We start from the raw sequence: 21,144 nt of genomic DNA, 5'->3' as shown, positions 1-21,144 counted from the left end.
ATGTGTCCCTAGGTCTGAAGTGGGTCTCTTATAGACAGCATATATACGTGTCTTGTTTTTGTATCCATTTAACCAGTCTATGTCTTTTGGTGGGAGCATTTAATCCATTTACATTTAAGGTAATTATCGATATGTATGTTCCTATTCCCATTTTCTTAATTGTTTTGGGTTTGTTATTGTAGGTCTTTTCCTTCTGTTGTGTTTCTTGCCTAGAGAAGTTCCTTTAGCATTTGTTGTAAAGCTGGTTTGATGGTGCTGAACTCTCTCAGCTTTTGCTTGTCTGTAAAGGTTTAATTTCTCCATCAAATCTGAATGAGATCCTTGCTGGGTAGAGTAATCTAGGTTGCAGGTTTTTCTCCTTCATCACTTTAAATATGTCCTGCCAGTCCCTTCTGGCTTGCAGAGTTTCTGCTGAAAGATCAGCTGTTAACCTTATGGGGATTCCCTTGTGTGTTATTTGTTGTTTTTCCCTTGCTGCTTTTAATATGTTTTCTTTGTAATTAATTTTTGACAGTTTGGTTAATATGTGTCTTGGTGTATTTCTCCTTGGATTTATCCTGTATGGGACTCTCTGTGCTTCCTGGACTTGATTAACTATTTCCTTTCCCATATTAGGGAAGCTTTCAACTATAATCTCTTCAAATATTTTCTCAGTCCCTTTCTTTTTCTCTTCTTCTTCTGGAACCCCTATAATTCGAATGTTGGTGCGTTTAATGTTGTCCCAGAGGTCTCTGAGACTGTCCTCAGTTCTTTTCATTCTTTTTTCTTTATTCTGCTCTGCAGTAGTTATTTCCACTATTTTAACTTCCAGGTCACTTATCTGTTCTTCTGCCTCAGTTATTCTGCTATTGATCCCATCTAGAGTATTTTTAATTTCATATATTGTATTGTTCATTGTTGTTTGTTTCATCTTTAGTTTTTCTAGGTCCTCGTTAAATGTTTCTTGCATTTTGTCTATTCTATTTCCAAGATTTTGGATCATCTTTACTATCATTATTCTGAATTCTTTTTCAGGTAGACTGCCTGTTTCCTCTTCATTTGTTTGGTCTGGTGGGTTTTTATCTTGCTCCTTCAACTGCTGTCTGTTTTTCTGTCTTCTCATTTTGCTCATCTTACTGTGTTTGGGGTCTCCTTTTTGCAGGCTGCAGGTTCGTAGTTCCTGTTGTTTTTGGTGTCTGTCCCCAGTGGCTGAGGTTGATTTAGTGGGTTGTGTAGGCTTCCTGGTGGAGGGGACTAGTGCCTGTGTTCTGGTGGATGAGGCTGGATCTTGTCTTTCTGGTGGGCAGGTCGATGTCTGGTGGTGTGTTTTGGGGTGTCTGTGGACTTATTATGATTTTAGGCAGCCTCTCTGCTAATGGGTGGTGTTGTGTTCCTGTCTTTCTAGTTGTTTGGCATAGGATGTCCAGCACTGTAGCTTGCTGGTCGTTGAGTGAATCTGTGTGCTGGTGTTGAGATGGAGATCTCTGGTAGATTTTCGCTGTTTGATAATATATGGAGCTGGGAGGTCTCTTGTGGACCAGTGTCCTGAAGTTGGCTCTCCCACCTCAGAGGCACAGCACTGACTCTTGGCTGCCGCACTAAGAACCTTTCATCCAGACGGCTCAGAATAAAAGGGAGAAAAAGTAGAAAGAAAGAATTAGTAGAAGTAGAAAGAAAGAAAGAGAGGGAGGGAGGGAGGGAGGGAGGAAGGAAAGAAGGAAGGAAGGAGTGAAGGAAGGAAAAAAAGAAAGAAGATAAAGTAAAATAAAATTAAGATAAAATATAAAATTATTAAAATAAAAAAATAATTATTAAGAGAAAAAACAAAAAAAAAGGAATGGATAGAACCCTAGGACAAATGGTAAAAGCAAAGCTATACAGACAAAATCTCACACAGAAGCATACACATACACACTCACAAAAAGTGGAAAAGGGGAAAAAATCATAAATCTTGCTCTCAAAGTCCACCTCCTCAATTTGGGATGATTCGCTGTCTATTCATTTATTCCACAGATGCAGGGTACATCAAGTTGATTGTGGAGCTTTAATCCGCTGCTTCTGAGGCCGCTGGGAGAGATTTCCCTTTCTCTTGTTTGTTCTCACAGCTCCCAGGGGCTCAGCTTTGGATTTGGCCCCGCCTCTTCGTGTAGGTCGCTGGAGGGCGTCTGTTCTTCGCTTAGACAGGACGGGGTTAAAGGAGTGACCTCTGATCAACACCTAACCCCATGGCTGGCACAGAGTAAAGGCCTACTAAACAACTATTGAGTAAATGGAAGAAGGATAGAAGGAAGAAAGGGAGAAAGAGAGAGGGAGGAGGGAAAGAGAAGGAAGGAAGGAAGGGAAGGAGGGAGGGAGGAAGGAATAGAGAAGGAGGCAGGGAGATGGCTAAGGGTAGATCAGACACAGCTTCTGATGTGGGGAAATGCTTATGGGAGACAGGTAGAATTGGAACTCCAATACCTAACCTGTGCCAGATACGTAGGTAGATAGATAGGTAGATAGATAGATAGATAGACAGATAGACAGACAGGTAGATAGATATGCTCTAACAGTAAATTAACTGTTCCATTTGGTTCCCTCCCCCTGGAGGATGTTTTCAGCAGCTCCTCCCTGGTGCAAAGCATGGGGGCTCTCTGCAAGTCTGAGAAAAGGGCTTTGTGAATTATAAAGCAGAATGCAGATGGCGATTAACTAAGGCATCACAAGCAAGGACGAGTCTCCTCAGCAGTCCCAAGAGAGACTGTTTTGACTTCTTTTTGTCATTTGAATTCTCAGAATTGTCCCCAGCTTAGACCATATCAACCTCAAATGGTCTATGATTTAAATTTCCACTCTGAAAATCTAAGCAACTTGGGAATTGTAGGAACTGGACCACTTGGAGATAATTTATAAATAACATTCGCCTTTCAAATGGCCTGTCTTCCCAAAGAGCCCTCTGTCCTGTCAGTGGGACTGCTCCCAAGGCCCAAACTGCTCAATTGGGCCAGCAACACTGAAGTCGCTGGTGGGAACATCTTACCTCTGATTCTTCTAAGAATTTTGGACACTTTATTGAAACATTTGTTTTTCCTCATATAAAATGTAGACTAAAAAGTTATTAGCTATCTTTAGGTTTGGAAAGGCTTTCAGGATTTTAATGCATGTGATTCGCTCAGCATTTACTTTGTCTACTGCTAAAATAGTTGAAACTCAAATCAAATACTAAGCAGAGCCCAAAACGTCCTGGATACATAGTGATGTTCAGGGGCGTTAAACAATGACTAAGCCCTCCGCTCCTTTTTCACAGAACTCTGTGGACATGAAAGGGAGCCATTAACACCATCTTTTCCCCTCCCTTTCTTTCAGGTCAGTCCTGGTGGGCACAGCCTTAGCCTGTGTTTGTCTGTGCCTCTGAAAGGCCAGTCCAGCTGTGGTAAGCTGGACAGTAGTGTTTTGCGGGACCAAGGCAGACAAGACCATGCAGAGTTGACTGGCCTGGGAAATGATCCCTGTCATCATATGTCTGTTGGGTTCTCATGTTGATATTTTTTTCCTTGCCTCTGCCGGGCTGGAGTGATCGAAGTCTCATGTCTGTTCACACTCTGGGATTATGATACATCTCATCAGCCCTCATTACTGCTCAGGGAAGGGCAAAATTTTTAAACGGTCAAGTTCAAAGGAGAGTACTGCTAGCTCTGATCTCTGTTTCTCTAGCAGAATTCCACCAGCCCCATTCCTACAGCTAAAGTGCACATGCTCAGCCCTCCCCTGCCCCTGGCTGGAGCTGTCTGAATTTATACACATGCCTGCAATTGGCTCTGTGGACTGGAGGTCTTCACATTGCTTCTCAAGGATCCACTAATGGCAAATAACACAATTGACCGGCTGGCGCAGGAGAGAGTCATATTGAACTCCTTGCGTGAGAAACAAGAAATTTATAAAGCAGGGCTTTTCTGGTGTTGAGGTGAACATTTTTTCATTTGGGAAATATACGGCATAATACACACAGGTGTGCTATTTCAAATACAATGGGCACGTGTACATGTTAAGACAGAACACATACCCATTTCTGAGGACATTGTTCAGCTTGGAAAGCATCTGAAAAGGCAGCCTCATAGTGGGACTCTTCTCTGTTTCTCTCTGGGTCCCACAGAGTTGTTCTTTTTATTTATTTATTTTTTATGTGTTTATGCTGGGTCTTAGTTGCAGCTCACCGGCTCCTTAGTTGCAGCAGGCAGGCTCCTTAGTTGCGGCACGTGGTCTCCTTTGTTGCGGCAGGCAGGGTCCTTAGTTGCGGCTCACAGGCTCCTTAATTGTTGCATGTGAACTCTTGGCTGTGGCATGCATGTGGAATCTAGTTCCCTGACCAGAGATCCAACCTGGACCCCCTGCATTGGGAGCACAGAGTCTTATCCACTGCACCACCAGGGAAGTCCCCACAGAGTTGTTCTTTGCGTGGCCTCCACCCCTTCTCTTTTGTTCCCCTTATGTTTTATAGCATTGCTTTTCTAACGGGGGAAAGAAAGTTCCTAGGAATGTGTATCAGCATTTCTATGTATACTTTAAAAAAATATGTCATATTATAACAGAATTCCATAATTTGGGAACCAATAAAAGACTACCGTTCTCATGATATAAGCAAAGAAAGTAAAGTTTGACAAGTTCTCTTTGCTGGAGGGAATCTGCAGCATGAGTCTTCAAAGGGGGCACCTGCTGGGGGTGCAGTCTCATCTTCCTAGGTGGGTCACGTCAAGATCTTCTTGGGTGGTCGAGCATAACATTTTTGTTTATAAAATAGGAAAAGAAAACATTTTTAAGGTTCAAACAATTCTAGGCAAAGATAACAGGAAACACCTGTATCTTTCCTGTAGGATCAAACTTGAGGTGACTGAGCTGAGACAGGAGTCCCCCTGCCAAGGTAGGAGCCACATATTCGGGGCCCTTGGTCCAGGATCACGATGAGAAAGGTAAGTGTTGTGTGTGAAGACAGCCGTGGCTTCAACATCACAGGCTTTGCCTTCATTGCGTGGACATGGTTGCCCTAGGCAAATGGAAAGAGAAAGAGGATTGAGGGCAGTGAGTCCAGCAAGGGGCCTCAGAATGGGGCCTGCAGAGCTGGCAGCCAGGAGGCTGCAGTAGCTTTCCTCAAGAAGCAGTTGTGAAGCACGTGGGGAGGAAGAGGGACAGAGGCTCCTTCCTAATCTTCACTGATGGTGCCCTGGGCAGTGGGTGGGAGCAGAGGCCCCACCTGAGCAGAGCAGACAGCAAAGTTAATTCCTGAAACTCTTAGCGGGGAGGCAGCTCTCTGCAGGTGACTTCATGGTGTCACTTCTGCAGGGCCTTCTGAACCTACCCAGGTGTGTTAGTCCCACAGCCTTCATGCGCAATGGCTCTGGGGCACAAAGAGAGTGAGTTGGATAAGAGTGGCGACACAGGGGACAGCATCAGAATCATAGCAAGCAGATCTAATAAGTGAGTTAACGGTGAAAAGAAGAGAAAGCCCAGTGAGCACCAAATGCCACAAAACTCCCCACATCCCACAGCTGTAGATGGGGCAGGTGAGGACAACTGGGACACAGTTTTGTGGAAGAGCTGGTGGGACACTGTTTTGGCGAAAGGATAACCTCCCTGTCATGCTAGGGACGCATAGCAAGCAGCACCAGGGGAAACCAAGGTGCAGAACAGGATGGGCCTGAGAGAGGGCTCTAGGAGCTGAGCATGGCGCCAGCCAATGTGCAGCAAGGAAACCGGGACTTCAGTCTTCTAACCCCAAGGAACTGGATTCTTCCAACACCCTGAATGAGCTTGGAAGTGAATTCTTCCCCAGAGCCTGCAGATAGGAGCCCAGCTAGCCAACACTTTCCTGTTGGCCTGTGAGGCCCTAAATGGAGAACTCAGCTAAGCCCACTCAGACTTCTAACCTGTAGAAGTAGAAATGATATGTGAGTGTGTTAAGCCACTAAGTTTTTGGTCATTTGTTGTGCAACAATAGAATAGTAATACAGCAGCCATGCTCATTCATGTATGTATCGTTTGTAACTGCTTTTACTATACACCTGCAGAGTTAAGTAGTAACAACAGAGACCTCATGGCCTGCAAAACCTAAAATATTTACTATCTGGCTCTTAACAGAAAAAGTTTACTAATCTGTGCTTTAATCAAAAACGTAACCTCACCTCAGATATGTTTAGTGAGAGCTTTATGCCCGACCCAAGGCTTGCAAGAAACAGGACTTACATCTAGGAACGCTCAGCAAATATGCCTTTCATCAAACTGAAACAGGCCAAAAAAACTAGTAGATACGAGGCTGTCCTGCAGACCCATTCTCCATTCCAGTTTTTAAAAGGCTGGGGGGGGAGAGAGAGAGAGAGAGAGAGAGAGGGAGGGAGTTCATTCATACATTCAGAGGAAAGAACTCAGAGCGATGTGTACCATCTGCATATTGGAGATTGTCATTTTCCACATTATGAATTTTTATAGTAGTTAAATTTTGTGGAACAAATTTGTACTAAATTAATAATAATTATAACCATATGATTATTAAAGGGTACATTTATTAAAGGGTACATTGTGCCCCACTGTGTGCTCCTTGGAGCAGTGGCCTGGAGGAAGAGAAGGTATGAAAGCTATTGCTTTGTGATCAGAACTTGAATTCACTCCACTGATTCTTGACTTTTCCTCCCTTCATGGTGCCCCTTCTACCTTCGTAGTGGGACAAGTCAGGGTGATGCAATTCTTCATTCACCATTGTTGTTTATCTAGAAGAGTAATTATCAACCATTTTAGAGTTACAGTGCCCTCTAGACACACACAGACACAGACACACACACACACACACACACACACACAAGATTTGGCATGGTATGTATTTAGCTAAGTTGAATTAAAATTCATATGATTCTGAAGATTGGAAGAAAGAGTTGAAGAGTTATATTGGTACCCTCAGGCTGTGATAACCAATTACCACAAACTGGGTGGCATAAAACAACATACATTTATTCTCTCACAGTTTTGGAGGCCAAAAGACTGAAATCAAGGTGTTTTCAGAGTTGGCTCCTTCTGGAGGGTCTGAGGGAGGATCCATTCCATGCCTCTCTCCTAACTTCTGATGGCTGCTAGCAATCCTTGGAGTTCCGTTGGCCTATAGCTGAATAACTCCAGTCTCTGCCTCCATTTTCACGTGGTCTTCCTCTTCCTGTGTCTGCGTCTCAAGTCTGTCTCTGCCTTTCTCTTTTAAGGACAGCTGTCATTGGATTTAGGGGACCCTAAATGCAGGATGATCTCATCTTGAGATCCTTGATTATACGTACAAAGACTGGTTTGCCAAATAAGGTCACAATCCAGGTCTTGAGGGTTAAAGCTTGGGTATATCTTTTTGGAGGCCCCAATTCAATTCACTACAGAAAGTATTTGCATGTTCCTGTAGCTGATAGCAAAAACTTTTTCTCAATTTCCTAACTACCAATTAAAATCAATAAATCTGTCCTATATAGTAGGAAGAATTGTTTTGCTTTTTCTCATGGGGCTTAATGAATACTCAGCTCCTCTCATCACGTTCCTGTGAATATAGATGGGACAATTCCTCAATGGCAAGGCCTGTGAGAGATGCCAAAACCTTCACCACTGTCCTATATGGGTGTCCCCACCCTCTCTTGTCCTTTTCATCCATTTGGACAAAACCCAAGTTAGGGCAACATTAGGTGTGTCAACAATCAGGGTAGTTATCCTCAAGTGTTAAGTCTAGGATAGAACCCTGTGGAGTCTTTCTGTAGGTGGGAAATTGTGCTCTCTAGCAGAGGAGTATGGGTCTCTCCGGAAACAAGTCCATGCCACTATTGTCCATTTGGCCTTGGGAAAATCTGATGTGATCTGGGTTCTCTCTCTGTAAAGAAGGTACGACAATGCCTTGCTACCTTACCAGGGTGTTGTGTGAATTTGCTGACACCCGTAAAGCTCCCTGAAAATGAAGAGGCTTACATAAGTCCCTGGTATTATTCACACAGCAAACGTTTTCCCCTGAGAATAAACTAATAAATGGTACCATTGTGCAGCTGGTGGAACGTATTCAAAAGTTTCCGTTCACAACTAGTAGATCAAGTTGTGGGCGGCTGTATGGACTTTCTGTGCTCATGCCAAGCTGCGTCCAAAACAGCGGCACAATGGACTCTCCTGGAATGAAAAGCCGCACTGTAAGAGACGGCCGCATCGTGGCATTGCATCATATAGGACAGTCCTGTGTAGCCAGTGATTTCATATGCACCTCTTCCTTATGGCAGAAAGGAACAATAGCAGAAACAGCGGCCACATGGATATCTAACGTGACAGCTATTGAGAAGCAGCTATCTTCTTCCACCATGTTGACAAACTGCCCAAGCCTATGGATGCTCACGATTGAGGGCAGGAGGAGGGATTATAATTATAGCTCTTCTTTCTTTTTTCCTTTCTGAATTCTTGGGCCAGGAAAAGCCAGCGTTCTAAATCAGATGGTGTACAGGTTAAGGACATATTCTCTTTAAATACAATTCATCTGGGTGGGAGTATGTGGGAACAGTCTGGACAGAATGCTACTGGCTGGCCTAGGAGATAAGAGAGGATTGCTTTTCCACCATTATAAGCCCTGGAAATACTCCAGGACATGATGTTGGGAAAATGCCTTCTTTCTTTTTTTTTTAAATTTAATGTAACTTAATTTAATTTAATTAATGAATTAATTTTGGCTGCTCCGTGTCTTAGTTGCGGCACGTGGGATTTTCGTTGCAGCATGTTTAGCTGTGGCATGCGGACTTCTTACTTGCGGCATGTGGACTCAGTTGTGGCATGCGGACTTCTTAGTTGCGGCATGTGGACTCAGTTGTGGCATGCGGACTTCTTAGTTGCAGCACACGGACTTCTTAGTTGCGCATGCAGACCTCTTAGTTGCAGAATGTAGACTTCTTAGTTGCAGCATGCGAACTCTTTGTTGCAGCATGCATGTGGGATCTAGTTCCCCAACCAGGTATCGAACCCAGGCCCCCTGCATTGGGAGTGTGGAGTCTTACCCACTGGACCACCAGGGAAGTCCCGCCGTCTTTTCATTTTGGGACTTTCAGCCTCTGGATGCCACATCTGAGATGACAGATATTTTGATTAAATAAGAGGAAGATTAGCTACTGAAGATATTGCATTTAATTTTTAAAAGTAATCATGTTGGATGAGAAATATTTGGGGATTACATTAACAGACTTCCTTGGATCAGGGTTATCCCTTTGGTGGTAAATATTCTCACATTAAAGAGCTGAGGAGGAATCACAGATCATGGAATTTTTTAGCTGTTAGTGGTCTATCTTGATATTAAACTATTTGATAACTTTTTAAATCCCATAGACAAGCTTGCATTTTTTCCCTCTTTTTGTTCAGTGACACCAAAATTAGAAAAGAAGATCTTTCTAAGTATTTAAGCTTTGAAGTTGGTTAAAACCTTTAGATTGTGATGCAAAGGCTATGGAGAAGGATTGTGCAACCCACAGGGTACATTGGATTCCCTCTGGCCTCTCCCTCCCACATTTCTGTCACATCCTGTTTTCAGAGAACCTTTCATTCATTCATTCAGTGCCCATTTATTGAGCACCTACTATACCCTAGACAGTGTGCTAAGTGCTAGGGGTACAAAAAGATGATGGGTGCACAGCCACTGCCCTCACCTAGTGAGGAGCAAAGTGATGCGTATCATCATGGAAGCAAGGTGAGAGCTAGAATAAGTGAAGGAACATGGGGTGTTCCAGGACACGTAAATAGGTCAGTATTCTTGGGAGAGTAGAGTTTGACTGGGGGAGTTGGAGGAGGATGGCAAGAAGCAATGGGAATTTAGGCAGGATGTGGGCAGGAGAGATGATAGAGGGTTTCATATGTGCTACAGATGAATATGATGTATCCTTTAGGTGATAGGGAGGCAGTGGAGTGCGCATCCTGGCAGCAGGATTAAAGATGGCTTGTAAGGGAGTAAGACTGGGGATAAGGTCAAAGCAAGAATCCCGGGGATAACAACCTGAGCCAAGGCAGAGTTGGGATGGGGAGGAAGGGATGCAGAATTAGCGGTGTGTTTGGAATAAAAGACAAGGAGACATTCCAGGAGGATCTGGCACGTTGCATGTACCTCTGCATGAATAGACAGATAATATTTTTGGCATAGAGGTCATGCCAAGAGGCAGTGAACAGTTTTTTTAGTGGACTACAGTAAAGCATGACTGGCTTTGATAAAAGCCCATGGAGATTGTGTCTGGTGAGCTGACACCAGGAGATTCCATTCAGTCAGCCTTGTGGAAACCAGAGACTAGTTTCTTACACCTAGTCCAGGCCTTTCTTGCCTTCTTCAATGTGCCTTTGTGTTCAGTCCCCTGTTTGAATACCAATTACTCTAGAATGTCTTTTGTATTCATCAACATCATTCTACATGGGCAATAGTATTAACAACTACCATCGTTGGGAGACTACCATGTGACAGAAGTGTTACATACACTTTTAAAATTTCTTAATAGCCCTGCAAAGAAACTGTTATTAACTTGAGGCCCAAGAGGTACCCTAAGGCTACACAGCTAGTGAGGCATAATGTGATTTGTACCCTGGGCCTCCTGAAAAAGCCTGTGCTGTTTTCACTATGCTTCAGGGTTAGCCACCATTATAACCCATTGTCCAGTCACGACCCTGGGCTCTGTATTTTGTCCTCAGTGACAGAGCCCAGTAAAAGTGTGTTATATACAAAATACTTACAAAAATATACAAAAGTGGGTTTTGCCTGATTTCCATGAAGGGGTTTGGGTTTCAGGGTTCCAAAGCTTTTAAAGGACTAAAGACTGTGTACTAACAAAAAAATTTAAGGAACAAATTACTTATTCTGATAAATCATACTTTACAATACAAAATGGTCCAGGTGATTAATAAAAATTACATAACTCTTTCAGAGAGAATGGAATCAGGAGGAATGCTTCAATTCCTTAACCATAAGGATGTGTAGAGCTTCTTTAGGAATAAACATTCTAGAACCTAAATGTGGGCAGGACCTGACAGTGATTATTGGGGATGATGGATGGGTGAGTTCAGATTTTATTCAGTGGTGTTGTCCCATCGCTACTCAGTAATTAGTCTACTAATCATCTACTGTATTTGGAACACTGCTTTTGGTACTGGGAAGGTGAAAAGAAATGGAGATACAAAAAAAAGTCAAAGTCATGGTCCCTCTTGAGACTTTCAGGAGAAGTGAAAGACAGTTATCAATGCCCTCAAAGGTTAAAGCAGTAACAGGTATCTCAAGGATACTACTCAGGACCACAGAGTTTAATAGCTGGGCCTTAGAGACCACTTTGTCCAAACTTTACAGTTCGCAGATAATGGAATTAAACCCAAAGGGGTTTGTGATTGCCTGAGGCCAGAAAGATAGCTGATGTGAGCGCTACCTCTGCCATGAGCTGCTTGTATTGCTGTTATTTTTATTTAATATTTAATTTAAAAATATGTAGTACATTCACTTGAGACGGAGAAAAAAGAGAATCTTCTATTTAACTCAGGAAAAAACACCAACAAACCAAAAAGATCTCAGCCTGTCATTTGGGAGGGACTGATCATGGAGAGTTGTTAGGCATATGCCTGGATCTTCATTGCAGCGTTTTTTAAATAATAGTAACATATAGGAAGCAACTTGAATTTCTGTCATCCGTGGACTGAATATATTAGGATTAATCCACACATTGAAATATTATACAGCCATGAACAAAATGAGGCAGATCTATGCGTAATTGATGTAGATATATTTTAGGTGAGAAAATTGAGGTGTAGATCAATGTTATATATCCCTTCAACAAGTTTTTTACAGTCTCAGCTCAATGTGAGTTAACATAAAATAATTTTTCCCAATGATAGCTATAGTAGATACTATCATTTTTGTTGTCACAGATCTATTATATATCTTTTCCATATTTTAATACTTTCCCACAATTTAAATTCCAGTTTTCCAATGTAGAATAAACAACAACAACCCTAACTGCCATTTCGCATGCCCCAAGTTTGAGGACATATAATTTAGGTTCCATAAATAAGATATACTTACAAAAGATTTTAACTTAGAACTAACTTTTGTTTAAAAAGGAGCATCCATCTGTCCCCGCTCAGCAGAAGCAGTGTGTTGGAGCCAGAAGTTGTGGTAGCTTTCTGACTTTGGGTTTTGTTTTTATTTTTTATTGTGACAATAAAATTCCTGAGGTGAGTTCCTTGGAGCTCAGCCTGGGGTCTGTTTCATCAGTCCTATCAGAGGTTCAGTGAATTTTCTGTATCCCCCAAATGAACCCCTTTTTGACAAAGGGATTTATCAGAAATCCTTTTATCAGCTAGAGTTGATTCCGTTGACCTGCAACTAAGCACCATCACCAATACAAATACTTTCACCCTACTCTGTCAAATTCTCCTCTACCATTATTTAATGATACCTCGGGCAGGTCTCATAGTTATAATTAAAAATTAAATCTAATTTACCTTAGAATTTCCATTGTGTCCTTTTTAAATCTTATATCCAGTTGTCTACCCACATCAGGCAGGCAGCCAGGCAGGGAGTGAGACGTTAGTCACTCTTTCTTGCAGATACCCTCAAATTCTACTACCAATGATTCCCTAAGTGTCTGCTTCCCTCATTTGTTAGTTAGAAGGTTTGGTAGAAGCCCTGCCTGAATGAGGATGGATGAGGGGTATGGAGTTGTTGGGTAGGGCCCAGAAATAACCCTTGCAACATGAACACTGCACGCCTGATAACTCTGACCTCTTTTATTCTCTTTCCTAACTGACTGTGCCATATAGACTGGAAAGAGTGAAGCTAGGATGATGGCTGGGGTAGAAGATCCAGTGCTTTAGCCTCTTGAAAAATCCTGAGAGAGGTATCTAGAAATCCTCTTGAAAATACAGGGTACAATTAGTTCTCAGGTCTGGGTCTTTTTGACTAGCTGTTTGGTGTCAGGAAAAGTCTCACTCAACATCCTAATAGTTTCTGGTTAGAAGTTTTTATGGCAGATACAGCCTGACTCCTGTTGTAGAAACTGAACACTTAAGCCACTCACTCTCCCAACTGCTTTTGCAGCTAGGATAGAGGCATACGATCTGGGCTCAGCCAGTTAGACCCACAAGCTCTAGAGTATGATGAGAGAGTTGGTGATAATAAGAAGTAGAAACAAGACATTCTGGTTATGAGTGGCAACAGCTGGGGTGATAAGAGCCAACTTCTAGAGCCAATAGAAACTTCCAGGCAGCCTATGGTGGTCAGTGGCCTACAACTCATGCAATGGTGCTCTCACAAGATGGGTGGGAGGTGTGATATTGGCTCTGGGCCTAGATATTGTCTCCTCCCTTGCTCTTGCCTGTTGTGTTTCTCCAGTCTTCCTTTCACTTCTGTGAGTTTCCCAATAACCTTTCTGATACAAGAATTTAACACTATACATTTTCCTCTAAGACTGCTTTAGCTGCACCCTACAAATTTTGATTTACTGCATTTAATTTTCATTCAATTCAAGATACTTTTCAGTTTTCCTTGTAACTTTTTCTTTGACTCATGTGTTACTTAGAACATATCGTTTAATTTCCACATATTTGGGGATTCTAAGGATATTTTTCTGTAATTGATTTCTTCTCTAATTCTATCATGGTCAGAGAACATACCTTGGATGATTTCAATTTTTTAACCTTTTTCAGGTACTGCTGTTTTAGGTGAAGTGTTATATAAATGTCAATTAGATCAGATTGGTGGATAGTATTGCTTAGGTCATCAGCATCCTTACTAATTTTCTCTCTGTTTGTTCTATTGATTACTGAGAGAAAAGTGCTAAAGATCCCAACTATAACTGTGGACGTGTCTATTTCTCCTTTCAGCTTTGTCAGTTTTTGCTTCATGTATTTTGAAGCGGTCTTATAAGATGCATACACATTTAGGATTGTGATATCTTCTTTACAAATCAACCTCTTTCTCATAATGTAATGTCCATTCATCCCTGGTAGTAATTCCTTGTTCTTAGGTTTACTTTGCATGATATTAATATAGGCACTTTGGCTTTCTTTTTATTAGTGTTTGATAAATGTTTGTTTCTCTTCCTTTACTTTTAACTTATACATGTCTTTAGATTTAAAACAGGTTTCTTGTAGGTAGCATATGGTTGAATCTTGCTTTTTTCTTTTTTTTTTTAAATGAATTAATTAATTTATTTATTGGCTGTGTTGGGTCTTCATTGCTGCATGCGGGCTTTCTCTAGTTGCAACAAGCAGAGGCTACTTCTTGTTGCGGTGCGTGGGCTTCTCATTGCGGTGGCTTCTCTTGTTGTGGAGCATAGGCTCCAGGCGCATGGGCTTCAGTAGTTGTAGCACGTGGGCTTCAGTAGTTGTGGCTTGCAGGCTCTAGAGAGCAGGCTCAGTAGTTGTGGCATATGGGCTTAGTTGCTCCATGGCATATGGGATCTTCTTGGACCAGGGATCGAACCTGTGTCCCCTGCGTTGGCAGGTGGATTCTTAACCACTGCGCCACCAGGGAAGTCCTGCTTTTTTCTTTTAATCCAATCTGACAATCACTATTTTTTAAGTAGTGTGTTTAGACCACTCACATCTAATGTTCTTATTGATATGTTTGAATTAAACTCCATTGCCTTTTTTTTTTTTTTTTTTTTGTGGTATGCAGGCCTCTCACTGTTGTGGCCTCTCTCGTTGTGGAACACAGGCTCCGGACGGGCAGGCTCAGCGGCCATGGCTCACGGGCCCAGCCGCTCCGCGGCATGTGGGATCTTCCCGGACCGGGGCACGAACCCATGTCCCCTGCATCAGCAGGTGGACTCTCAACCACTGCACCACCAGGGAAGCCCTCCATTGTCTTTTATATGGCTGCTTTTGGATTTATGACTCTACTTTATCCTGACTTTGAAATTGTTTTTATCATAGGAATTTATTTTCTAGATAGATAGATAATGGAATGAATATTTGTGTCCCCCCCACCGCAATTCCTATGTTGAAACTCTAACCCCCAATATGATGGTATTTGAGGGTGGGGCCTTGGGGAGATAATTAGGTTTAGATGAGGTCATGAGGATGGAGTATCCATGATGGAATTAATGTCCTTATAAGAAGAGGAAGCGAGACCAGAGATCATTCTTTCTCCACTGTGTGAGGACATAGCAAGAAGACAGCAGTCTGCAAACCAGAAAGAGGGACCCCATCAGGAACTGAATCTACCAGCACCTTGATCTTGGACTTCCCAGCCTTCAGAACTGTGATAAATAAATGTTTTTTAAGCCACTCAGTCTATGGTACTTGGTTATGGCAGCCCAAGCTGACTAGATAGATAGATACATACATACATACATGCATGCATACATGCATGCGTACATAGTTTTTACTATTGCTTTGAAGAAGAAAATGTTACCCTTAAAACCAGAAATTTCACTTCTCAGAACCTGTGCTAGACAAAACACTGGCACATGTGCCCAAAAAGATATGTACAAGGGAATTCCTCATAGCATTTTTTTGTAATAGTGAAAAAATTTTAAATAATCCAAATTTCCATCTTTTGAAAATAATCAAATAAACTGCTCTACATCCATTCTGTGGAAGATTATGCTTCCAGTAAAAAGAATGAGATCAATAAATAGGCACTGATATTAAAATATGTGTGCAACATATCAGTATATTCTTAAGTGAGAAAAGCTGGTGGTAGCATAATATACAGAATATGGCACAATTTATGCATTAAACAAAAACTCCCACCAAACAAAATACATGCTTTCTTACATGTGAATATATATGTGAATGTATATGCTTTAGAAAAAGTCTAAAAGGATACATAGTGGATAAATAACAAGGATACACAGTGCGGGAGCAGTGTAGGATTAGGCGAATAGACAAAGAGAAGTTTTGATTTGTCTGTATTGTTTTAATTTTTATCAATGAGAATCTATTACTTATATAATTAAAAATTAATTCATTATTATTAAGAATGTTAATTAGGATTATAACGTGAAAAGAAGTGGGAAAAAAGGAAAGAAAGATATACCTAAGTTGGGATTTTTTTTCTCTAAGTCTTATGTTTTATTCATTTCATTAGGGGTAGTAGATTTGGGAGGAGGAAGCAAAAATTGTCTTCTACCTTTTGTCCTACAATGACAACAACAAAAAGCATGGTGAGTGTCCAGGGAGTGCACACTGTGTCTGGGGTGTGTCCCAGTGTGTTTAGTTATACTCATTCATGCTGAGACGTTGCTTTTTTGCCCATAAAAGGAGAAATTACAACATCAGACCTGGATCGTTCTAATTTCCAAACAGCTTCACAGTGTCAACACAGGACTGTCAATCTCTTGTTCTCTCCCTCTCTCACAAACGTTCCCTGGAACCCAAGCCAATAGTCAAAACAGATGTAGGCAGGCACTATTTTGACAACACTGGAAACGCCTGTGATTAGGAGTCAGGAGAGTGTAAAAGTGATTAATATGCTCCTAAAAGAGCAGGGAGTGTGCCTCCAGAAGAGACTGTTGGATGGGTATCCCTGCTTGTGTACACTCTCTCATACCCAAACAAGGGCACATGTTCTCACACAGGTTTATCCTAAGCAGCCTCTTGCTGAGTGTTTCCTGCAGCATTTGCATCATGGCAAGGCAGGTGGGGTGGAAGGTTCCTGGAGGATGGGGAGAGGTTGGAGGATGGCAAAAGAAGTGCCAACGTCTCCCTTCCCATAAAATACATAATCTTCAAGCAATAAAGTGGATGTTGGTATCATTTTAAACTAAAAGACAAGCATTCTCTGAATTTAGCAGTAAGCCATGGGATGAGGCTGTTGACAGTGCAATTACTAGTTCTTAATTTATGAGACAAAAAATCTTTGTTTAGTTCATTGCATGTAAAGCAAGGTTGCCCTTGAGTAACTTTAATTATGTGCCCATCACTTTACCAAGTGGTTGTCTTTTTCCTGTATATTCTCAGTTTTGAGTTGTCTGAACTCCAAAGGGCTGTACCTCAGTGAAAGAATGAACCAGAAAAAAATCCCACCAATCAGCATAGGGAAGCTTGTCTGTCTCTGCCAGAGCTCCGTGGAGGGACAAAAGTTTCCCTGATAATTTGCACTCACAAGCCCCTACTTCATGAGTTTGACTATTTTTATATCTATATAGGCTTAGAAACCCTGGATGAGAAATTATGTTAAAGGTTAGCCTTGGGCCTGTGGTACACCAGGGGTACCTCATAGAAGTAAAAGGAAAGCCAGTCTACACAGATCCACAAGTAAAGTTCTGCTGAAGATGAACTCACAATCTAAAATTACCAACTGTTAAGGAAACAGTCCTCCAAGAGATAGAATTAGACACAAAACAAATGACAGGATTAAGACCTAAGAACTCTAAATAACTTAATAATTTGATGAATAACTTGATTAACATGAATAATTTTGTGATTAAGGACATAAAGAGAAAAAATCCTAACCACAAGAAAAGACACTTAAAAAAAAAAAAAGAGTGAACAAGATGGAAAAGATAAAATTAGATCCCTACTTCACCCTGTATACAAAATAAATACCAGCTATATTAGGATTTAAATTTGAAAAAGGAAAACTTTAAAACTTTTAGAAGAAAACATAGGAGAATGGTATTATTATATTAAAATAGGGGAAAATTTCTTATATGAGACACAAAAATCATAAACCATAGGAAAATATGGATACCCTTGAACTTTATGAAAATGAAAAACTTCTGTGGAAAAAAAGATACTATTAATAAAGGAAAAAGAAAAATGTGGTCTGAGGAAGATACTTGCACCCTATATTAAAAGAAACTCTCCAGTTTAATAAGAAAAAGATAGTCAATCTAATTGAAAAGGATATTAACAGTTCACAGAAGAGGCAATATAAATGGTCAGTAAACATGAAAAGGTGCTTCAGTTTACAAGTACTCAGGGAGTTACAAACAATAAGAAAAGGTGACAGGATGTGAGGAAACAGGAACACTTCTGCATGCAGGCCAGGCATATTTTGGAACCACCATTGTGGAGAGACATTAGGCAGCATCTAATGAAGCTGAAGAGGTACACACCATCTCTCCCACCTGTCCACAAGGAGACAGGTGGTGAAAACCAGTTGACTCAATCTGAGAATTGAAAGAAGATGTGTACGTTGATGCGCGTGGAGAGGATTGTTTTTCTGAATAACTTTTAAAATACCTGCTATGCCTGCCAACAAGAAGAGAAAAGCAACTAATTAAAATTATGCATTTCAGAATAAGTGGGCATGAGAACTTCTTTGAAAATGAAGACGTTGCTTTGGGTTTAACAAATAAAGACAACAAAATTTACAGGCACGAAGAGAGGAGGCAAGTAGTTTATGAAGTCAATATGGAAAGACAAAATAAACCAGCTCCAAAAATGTCTTACTCAGCAGTCAAATTTGTTCGAAGGTGCAATATTGAAGTCAGATTCTGTAGTGCAGGCTAATCATGTGGTTCTTAAGATTTTAGCTATGAGATGAAACTCAAATGCTTACATAGAGTTGCAGCTATTACATTTCCTGATTTTTCTTAAAGTTCTGTTTCGGTTGTGTGTTTGTGTTTTTAAATACAAATATATTTGTACCTTAAGCATCTTATTTTTCTTGAATAGGCCCTTGTGCAGAGGTTTGTTCAACACTGCCCTGTGTGTTGTAATGAGGAACAAAGGCTACAAGGGAGGGGATTCATCCAACCCAGCCATGTTGAAGGCAGTCAGAATATTTTCAGGAGCTGTGGCCTTTTTTTTTTTTTTAACATCTTTATTGGAGTATAATTGCTTTACAATGGTGTGTTAATTTCTGCTTTATAACAAAGTGAATCAGCTATACGCATACATATATCCCCATATCTCTTCCCTCTTGCTTCTCCCTCCCTCCCACCCTCCCTATCCCACCCCTCTAGGTGGTCACAAAGCACTGAGCTGATCTCCCTGTGCTATGTGGCTGCTTCCCACTAGCTATCTGTTTTACATTTGGTAGTGTATATATGTCCATGCCACTCTCTCACTTTGTCACAGCTTACCCTTCCCCCTCCCCATGTCCTCAATTCCATTCTCTAGTAGGTCTGTGTCTTTATTCCTGTCTTACCTCTAGGTTCTTCATGACATTTTTTTTCTTAAATTCCATATATATGTGTCAGCATATGGTATTTGTTTTTCTCTTTCTGACTTCACTCTGTGTGACAGACTCTAGGTCCATCCACCTCTCTACAAAAAATTTCGTTTCTTTTTATGGCTGAGTAATATTCCATTGTATATATGTGCCACATCTTCTTTATCCGTTCATCTGTTGATGGACACTTACGTTGCTTCCATGTCCTGGCTATTGTAAATAGAGCTGCAATGAACATTGTGGTACATGACTCTTTTTGAATTATGGTTTTCTCAGGGTGTATGCCCAGTAGTGGGATTGCTGGGTCATATGGTAATTCTATTTTTATTTTTCTAAGGAACCTCCATACTGTTCTCCATAGTGGCTGTATCAATTTACATTCCCACCAACAGTGCAATGAGGGTTCCCTTTTCTCCACACCCTCTCCAATATTTATTGTTTGTAGATTTTTTGATGATGGCCATTCTGACTGGTGTGAGGTGATACCTCATTGTAGTTTTGATTTACATTTCTCTAATGATTAGTGATGTTGAGCATCCTTTCATGTGTTTGTTGGCAATCTGTATATCTTCTTTGGAGAAATGTCTGTTTAGATCTTCTGCCCATTTTTGGATTGGGTTGTTTGTTTTTTTTATATTGAGCTGCATGAGCTGCTTGTAAATTTTGGAGATTAATCCTTGGTCAGTTGTTTCGTTTGCACATATTTTCTCCCATTCTGAGACTTGTCTTTTCGTCTTCTTTATGGTTTCCTTTGCTGTGCAAAAGCTTTTAAGTTTCATTAGGTCCCATTTGTTTATTTTTGTTTTTATTTCCCTTTCTCTAGGAGGTGGGTCAGAAAGGATCTTGCTGTGATTTATATCATACAGTGTTCTTCCTATGTTTTCCTCTAAGAGTTTTATAGTGTCTGGCCTTACATTTAGGTCTTTAGTCCATTTCGGCAGTGGCGTTTTCGTTAAGTCTCAAAAGGGTCTCCCCAGCATCCAGCCACCGTGATACTGCAGGCTGCCATGGATTTGCCTGTTTTTAAGCCCAATCATTACAGGCACATAGAAAGTAAAAACTCACCCTAGTGATTTTGAGGAATGAACAAAGGAAAACTATTTCTTTACTGCGTCAAACCTGTACACATGTGTACCTTTGAATGAAGGCATGTCTGGTCTGTGTGGCTAACTGGAGATCCTTCACCAGCTTTCACTCTGGGAACGCATGACCCCAGGGTAAGGGGCCTTCTCTACCCCCCAGAGCCAAGACCTAACCTGAGGCCTTATTTGATCAGGTAAGAAGGTTAAAAGTATTAAATAAGGAAATCACGAGTGCAGTGGGAGAGTTTGCCCAGGGTTTATGATTAATTCCTCTACTTGCAACGTTTCTTAAGCAATTTGTGGGTGGAGTGGGGAGTGGACTCTCTTTTTCCTCAGCTAGATGCCTGATGAAAATGATTGCCCTATGCTAGTCTAAGTTAAATGGGGTTGAGGTCTTAGAGTGACAGCGAGGTGACAGCTGCCCTTTCAGACCCTGTTCTTCAGCATTTCCCTGGTTTTCAGAGAGGACAAGGAGGAGATAATTAGAAAAAGGGAGGCTTATTATTATAATAATGTCAGGCCTAGGGAGAGGTAGAAGATGTTCACGGGCCCTTGAAAAGAGCTTTTCAAGTCAAGCTCTTCAGGCTGGTGGGAAACAGGCACACTTTCAGGAGCCCTAGCACTATAAAAGATACCTCTGATGCCCACTTCAGCAGGAATGTCTGCTTTGGACCCTGGATGTGCCCAGGTGGGTCTCAGCACACAAAGGCTCGGGTAGGCATTCTAAGGAGGGGAGCAATGTACCCTCTTAAGTCTTTACCATCTAATAATACTTTACAGATGCTTCGTAGCCTTATCAACTCCCACTGCCTGAAAATGCCTCTCTGTTGGTAATGCCTCATGTTCTAAGCCCTGTGAGCACACTCGTGGTGGATATGGCCTGCCCCTTCTCTCACCAGTATCTCTAGGATTTGTCTCAAGGTCACAGTATCAGAGCATGTTAGAGCTGGAAGGAAACTTAGCATTCTTTGGTCTAAA

This window comes from Grampus griseus, assembly GCF_964374135.1.
Source record: "Grampus griseus genome assembly, chromosome: 3".
Classification (NCBI taxonomy): Eukaryota; Metazoa; Chordata; class Mammalia; order Artiodactyla; family Delphinidae; genus Grampus; species Grampus griseus.
This window is presented reverse-complemented; position numbering follows the sequence as displayed.